Raw genomic sequence first — 7,500 nt, forward strand, 5'->3', positions numbered from 1 at the left:
TATATATATATATATATATATAAATAATAAATTACTACTTGTACTACTATTCCTACTTTGTAGTTTTTCACTTATCGTGGGTCTTCAGTGTACGGATCCCCTGCGATAAATGAGGGACTACTATAAATTTGACTTATCTGTGCTGCTGATTATTTCTTGCTGCTGTATTCATTCATACCCATCTACTCACCACAGACTTATGTTTGGGCTCCTGTTTAATACACTGTATTAGTTTACATTATTAGTGTTTAACGCAAATCTTCAATCTTTTAGCGTACTGTTTAGTGTTCGTTTAGCATATATTTTAGATCCTTGTATACTGTTTCTTTTTTAACTTATATTTTTGCTATTTATGGGTGTAACTGGGACCCTGAGTACACAATTTGTTCTGCCTCATGTTCTACATGTGATGTGAATGACAATAAAGAAACTTGAACTAAAACTATCTTGTTGAAAAACAGTTTTAACCTTTTGTTGTCAAACCTTAAAAACAATTGTCTCACTTGACAACTCATGCTCTAACGCAGTTTTTAGCACTTGTAGTATGTGTTAGGGATGACTCTCAGCTGCCAACACAAAAACTTTTAGCTCAGTATTCATAGAATTGATGGCGTTAAATCTATGTTTTGTGTTCGCTATGGTTGCTTAGCTGTGTCTGTCATCTTGAACTGGGTTGACTCCAAAAGTAAACCAGCTGTAGATGTACATCCAGAGATTACTTTCTGAGAGTTTCATTAAAATTAGACGAGTGGTGCAAGAGATATTTTGTTCACAGGCAGAAACAAATTCCTCTTCACACGAGAGGATGACCCCGTCACAACATACAAAATCAGCAGAAGTGGTTTATCATCATAGTGGTAGCATATCGGGTCAGGACAGGGACTCCATGACATTGGACCTGTGTGCACCAAACTGGTTTAGTGACCAAGAGTTTCGGTCCTGAAAACATCCCAGCACAGATGTGGTACCTGTCACTGCATGCAGATATGGTTTGTGAAAGTTATGCTAGAATGTAGAAAAACATTTTCATGAAGTACTAAGAGCGTATTGTTGTGTAACCTTCACACTGGATGAGGTTTCCTTTATTTTCCATGTTCTAGCCCGATCTAATAGGCTGTGTGGGTCGTGGAGACTGTAGTGGGGTCCTAATCTGTGTGAAGGGGTCAAAATGAAGAGACATCTCAAGAAGAGACAGGCATTTTTAGCAAAAATGCTAATTGATTTTTTTTTTTTTTTAAGAAAGAAGAAAGAAAGAAAAACAAACCTTTTTGGTGATGAAATAATTCCTCAGATATGCCCATTTTAATTTCAGCTCAACCTTTATTATACAGGTTAGTCTCAGCCTCGAGGACTCATTTACAAGCGAGACCTGTTTTTAACAAAGAGTGATGACAGCATTACACAATCATAAAAGAAGGCATATAAATTGGGAAAAATATAAATGGAAGAAAATTATGTTTTGAAAAAAACCCACTAAAAATACAACTAGGTTGTAAGATGGTGTAGAAAACTAAAAACAGGAACATGTCTGCAATGGTTTTTTCCATGAACTTAACAGATGTTTGAAGCCACTTAGAGAGGTCAAGGTCAAGAGCTTCAGATCTTTTTGCAAGATATTCCAGGAAACAGGAGCGAAGTAGGAGAAGGTCCTTTTGCCAAGTTCAGTCCTCACTGAGGGAACACTGCAGGTAATAATGTCCTGAGAGCGCACGCTGTAGCTGCACTCACGCAGTGATATGTAGGAGATGTATGAAGACAGCAGACCAAGAAGTGATTTAAAGATGAAACTGTACCAGTGAGAGAGTCTGCGTGAAGTTAATGATGTCCAGTTAACCAGTGAATACAGGGTGCAGTGGTGGGTATGGTAGTTACAACCAGTTATGAATCTTAGTGCACCATGATGGACAGCATCCAACATCTGCAGGGTGCTTGTGGGAGCGTTCATGTAAATAATGTCACCATAGTCAATGGAGGGAAGGAAAGTCACAGTTACAAGGTGTTTCCTAGCATTCAAAGTTAGACAAGATCTATTTCTGAAAAACAAACCCAATTTAACTTTCAGTTGCCTTGCCAAGTTTTCCATGTGGAGCTGTAAAGAGAGATGTGATTTGACCAAGATACCCAAGTATTTGTAAGAATCGACAAACTCAGTAGGAGCACCACTCAAAGATAAAATCGAAGGAAGAACTGCTGGGACCGACTTCCTGTTTGAAAACAACATCCCTTTGGTTTTGTTGCTGTACAGGACAAGTTTCAGATGGAACAAATCTGACTGGATGATGTCAAAGGCGGATTGCAGAAGCTGGAAAACCTTAACAACTGTTTTAGCTCGACAATAAACAACTGTGTCATCAGCATAGAAATGTATGGATGCATCAGGGATGCTCTGACCTACATTGCCTATGTAGATTATGAAGAGGGTGGGACCTAAGACAGAGCCTTGTGGTACACCATTGTTAACAGTTAAATAACTGGAAGAAGTATTTATGTTGAACACATTGCCTCCGATCTGAGAGAGAGAGTTAGAAAACCAACCAATGGTGTGATCTGAGAAACCAGTTTCTGAGAGCTTATGACACAAGATGTCATGATCCAGTGTCAAAAACTTTAGACAGGTCTAAGAAAAGTGCAGCACAATAATCCTTAGCATCCAATTAAACTATAAATAATAATTGAATAATAGTAATTAAATATAGATGTTCAAAAATTGCTCATCTGTATTCACAATTGTTGAAATTTACTTTTTTAAATAAAAGAAAAACATTCATTATGGAAGATCAGTGCTGAATTGTGTTTGTAGCATAACTAAAATTTTTCTTTTGCAAATTTCCTGGAGACTTGCTGACAAAGTGGAGGTCAAAATATGAACGAGTACTTTATTTGGAACCATTCTGCAAATCTTTGAGAGAAAGTTGTAAACACTCTCTGTCTGATGTGATCTGTGTTTAAAGCTGGGAGATGAACTTCTGCAGTGGGAGGAGGGCTTCTTCTGATTCGTTGCCATCTTTGTTAGGAGTCTTTAAAATATACTCATCTGCATTGAACACTGATAGTTTGGATGTTTTTATCTTGAAACATTTGCCAAGAGGCTTGTTTTAAGACCAGATAGACATTTATTAGTGAATTTAACCTCTTTGCAAACATGTCACATCTGTGGATCAGCCTTGTGTGTTTAACTGAAACTGTGTTGTTGACGTTTCAGCTTGAGGTTAGCCGTTTCCTCTGGTTTTACTGTAAAGCTCTAAACTCTGTGGTTCTGCTGAACTCCGGGGGTCACTGATAGGCTCAGGTTCTGTGTCAGAGCTCGAGTTTAGCTTCAGACCTGGTGATGACACAGCTGCGTTGACCCAAATAATCTTCCCATTGCAGTCCTCTAACGACTCAGTAGATATATACGAGCCGGTGTGAAGGCAGTGGCCCCGTGAAGTCCTCCAGGTCAAGATCAGGGTGAAAAATGAGGAAAAGTTCAGAGCGGCTTCTCTGTAAGGTGGGAGCTACTTCATTGTTTCATATTGTCTCAAAGGCAGCTTGAAACCAGTCGGGTTAACAACGTCTCATTAAAACTCAAATTCGATGCCATTGATTGGGCTGAAAGTTAAATCCTGAGACTTATGATGAAACTGGATACAGCAGAAGATTTCCACTCATTTCTCATTCCTTTTGAATTCATATGCTGTTCTGTTATTTCTAAGCTGGTAAAAAGTGCATTAAACTCAGTGTTAAGTCAAACAGAACTTTATTTATTACATGGACAAACAACCAGCACACTAAAGGACCGGCTTGTCTGGGTCTTCTGTGAACAAAGGCTTCTGAAGCCAACAGACCATCTGAGCAGACTTGACATGAGGTCTTCTTTATCTTCTTTCAGCTTTTCCTTCTTCAGGGTCTCTACAGCGAGTCATCCTCCTCCACCTCACTCTGTCCTCTTCATCCTCTGTCCTCACTCCAACTTCCTCCATGTCCTCTCTAACTGCATCTATATATCTCCTCCTTGTCTTTTTTCAGGCAGCTGCATGTCTAACATTCTTCTACCAATATACCCACTGTCCCTCCTCTGGTCATGTCCAAACCATCTCAGTCTGGTCTCTCTAACTTTATCTCCCAGTTGTTCAACCTGTGCTGTACCTCTGATGATCTCATTCCTAATCTTATCCATCCTTGTCACTCCTAAGGAGAACCTCAACATCTTCATTTCTGCTACTTCCAGTTCTTTCTCTTGTCTTTTTGTCCATGTCTCTGTCTCCAGACCAGACATCATAGCTGGTCTCACCACTGTCTTGTAAACTTTTCCTTTGACCTTTGCTGACACCCTTTTGTCACAAATCACTCCTGAAACTTTTCTCCATCCTGCCTGGACTGCCTAGACTTGACATGAGGTCATCTGATGCTTTAAAGAGATAGCTCAGGTTTTTGTTAAAGTAAACAATTGCCGTTTTATTTAAAGACCTAGCATTCTGTAAAGGAATGCATATCGCCCGCCGCCTTTCATGCTGTAGTTTTAAACTATCATCTAGTGATGAGAAATGGTGGAGTTGAAGCTATTTTAGTCTGTCCATCCATCATCTTTACCCACTTCTTCTTTTTGGGTCACGGGGGTCACTGGTGCCCGTATCCAGTAGTCACTGTGCGAGAGACGGGGGCTGTACAGATTGCAAGTCAAACCTTGAAGATGATTTTGTGCTCCTCCTCACGCAATATTGTAATATCTTTAGAAATGTGTTAAGGATAACTCTTTATGAGCACACCAAACTTTAGCTCTGTTCTGTAAGTTAGATGTCAATACACAAGTGGGGAACCCTAAAGGCCTTCTAATTAATATTTATTTTGTATAAATTAAATATTTTCAATGTAGCTTTTTTATATTTTGCTTATTTGCTGTAAACTATACTTTGCATATGAACTTTTTAATTCATGAAATTACTCTTATCCAATCAGATTCTTTTAAATGTGTGTCTCCAAGCAGAAACATGTTTAAAGGGTTTTTTTCTCATTGGTTAGGACTTCACAGTCAGGAGAGAAGGCTGAGTTCATACAAAGTCTGTTCCTGATGGGTTTAATAACTGACAGGAAAATTAACCAATCACATTATTGATGGGGTGGGTGGGACCAAAACACAGGACTTTCTGAGCCTTCGGGAATCCCATGCAGGCTGTTTATGTGAAAATTTGCGAGGCGTTCAATTGCAACCTGTAAATTCAAATATTCCACACTGAAATTGTAGTTGCTCCAAAAAATGAAGGTTAAATGTCCCATTTATGTTTACATTGATGGTTTTTATTATTACAATTATATTTAAAATTACATGTTGCACTTGAATGCAGGAGACTGGGTGAGCCGTAGAGGCTGCTGGGTAGTCTTGGGACAGAAATGGGTGCACAGTTTCAGGTTATGCATTCAAATGGGTTGTCCCTGTTGGTTGTTCAGTTTAGTGTTGGGTTGGCATCCTGTTCATGTTAATGACTGTAAAAAAACAAACACCATTAGTCGGACTTTTACTTGATGCATTAAAAGGAGGAAAGCACTTCCTGTTCAACAAGTGTCTGATTTGTGAAACTGAAAGTAAAGTGACGTAATCAGACCATGACTGTTGTGTTTTCAACATAAGCATTTATTAGGTAGCTACAATAGTAGATCCAACTGAAGGCCCAGATCTTTCCATCAGAACCAAAGTTCCACCAACATCATGTGATTTGCATCCGCTGGTTCTGTCACCTACACCTCCATCTTTGATGGAAGGTTTTAGCACTGCTGGTTTAATTTGTTTTTGATATTTATATGTGGCAAAGGATGATTCTCAGCAAAAATCTGAACTTGTTTCTTCCCCTTGACCCAAATCTAACTTTATTTCCCATCAGGGCCAAATTGAATCCACATGACTCCACATTCAGGAAGACAAACTTCCTCCCAGTCCTCATTCTGTCCAGAGCCCTTCACTCTATTCAAAATTGACATTATTTTGCTCGTCTCTCTTTTTTTCCTCATCTTACTGTCCTCACACTCTCCTCCCATTCCCCTTAGTGCATATCTCATTCCTGCCGCCCTCCCACTGCTTTATTGTACCCAGCATGGCCCTGCCGCCTCTCTGCCACCAGGCCCCACTGCCTGCAGCGTGTAATTGACTTTCTCCCTGTGCTGGAAAAAACGGGCGGCCCGTGCCAGGCTGGAGGTGACCCATTTCCCTGGGGCATTCAGCAACCTCCTAATCAACCATTCTCTGGGGCAGCCTCGTTCGCTCTGCAATTAGAGCGGCTCCCCCTTTGAGAATTCAGTCAATAGTCAAAGGGCTCACTGGCGGTCGAGCGGGCTCCATCGGTTGTTGGAGCAAAGACGGAGTTTCACTCAAACGCTTTGCTTTGGCTCTTTGAGTTCTGAATCCTCCGACTTTGTACCTCCGCCTCCCACTTGCCACTTTTCGCCTCCGCTGCGTCTCGTCTCCCTCGTGGCGGGTTTCATCAGATGAGCAGCGAGCGGGGGCTTTGTTTAACGAAGAGCAGCAGACTGGGAGGCAGGTAGACGGGCACGCAGGAGGCAAACTGGGAGATAGGAGATGTAGGTAGGCAGACAAAGGCAGACAGACTGTCTGATGGGAGGGACTCCAGGGAGAGATTAAAGCAGAAATTTGAAAGCAACTCAAAGTGGGAGGGACGGAGCAACACTTTTCACAGTGTCTTGTGCTTTATAGAAGAAGATACATGAGGATTCTGTTGTTGCATGACAAAAAACAGCACCTCGTTTGTCTTGACAGCATGCATGAAGCAGCTCTCATACTGATTATTGATTCGGCCTCAGTAAGAAGGTCTATCACCTGTTTCTGCCTGGTAAGACTGGAGAACCTCCCTGTCCGTACACAAACTACCTAAATGAACTCCAGTCAGTTGGTTTCATGAAGCTGTCTGATCCCACACAGGAGCCAGAGATGATGTGGATAAATACCAGACAGCGTCTCTCCCCTGCCGCTGGCCTGATTTGTTATGCAGCAGCGGCAGTGCTCTGGTCAGAGGATAACCATGTAATCAATGGAATGAAAAAGCTGCTCTGACTGCGAAGGTTAAGAGGGGCACTGAGGCGTTCAGCCCACTATGTGCACGAGCATCCAAAACATAGTCCAGAAGGTCTGAGTGTTACACCTCCTCCTCTCACCTGTTCCTCCCATCTTTTCTGTGACATGCCTTTATCTCTCTCTCTCAGCTCGCTCCCTCTGTCCCCGTCTCTTTTCGCTCCTATTACCTCGTTCTATCCCCTCCCTCTGCACTTCCTCCCTCCATCCTCTGTCTCCCACCACGCTTCGCTGATGTACTGTCCTCCCTCCCCTCCTACCTTTCCCAAGTGTCGGCTGCTGTCACCGTAGCAAAGCAAGTGACCAATCAGCTCTCGCTTCACAGCGCCGGCTTCTCACTCCCTTCCTCCCTGTCCCTCGCCGATATCTTCCATTCCTTCTCCTCCATTTTTCCTCGCTCTCCTCTCATCCCATCTGCCTCTCTTACCCCCACAACCTGCATC

At 41.9% G+C, this 7,500-nt stretch overlaps 1 protein-coding gene across 1 annotated transcript in view; it reads left to right on the forward strand.

The window, feature by feature from the left end:
- LOC119417519 (nuclear receptor coactivator 3) overlaps positions 1-7,500 on the forward strand; it is a 39,353-nt gene that overhangs the window by 4,817 nt on the left and 27,036 nt on the right. The window lies entirely within an intron of this gene.

This window comes from Nematolebias whitei, chromosome 11 (assembly GCF_014905685.2).
Source record: "Nematolebias whitei isolate Nwh7 chromosome 11, NemWhi1, whole genome shotgun sequence".
NCBI lineage: Eukaryota > Metazoa > Chordata > Actinopteri > Cyprinodontiformes > Rivulidae > Nematolebias > Nematolebias whitei.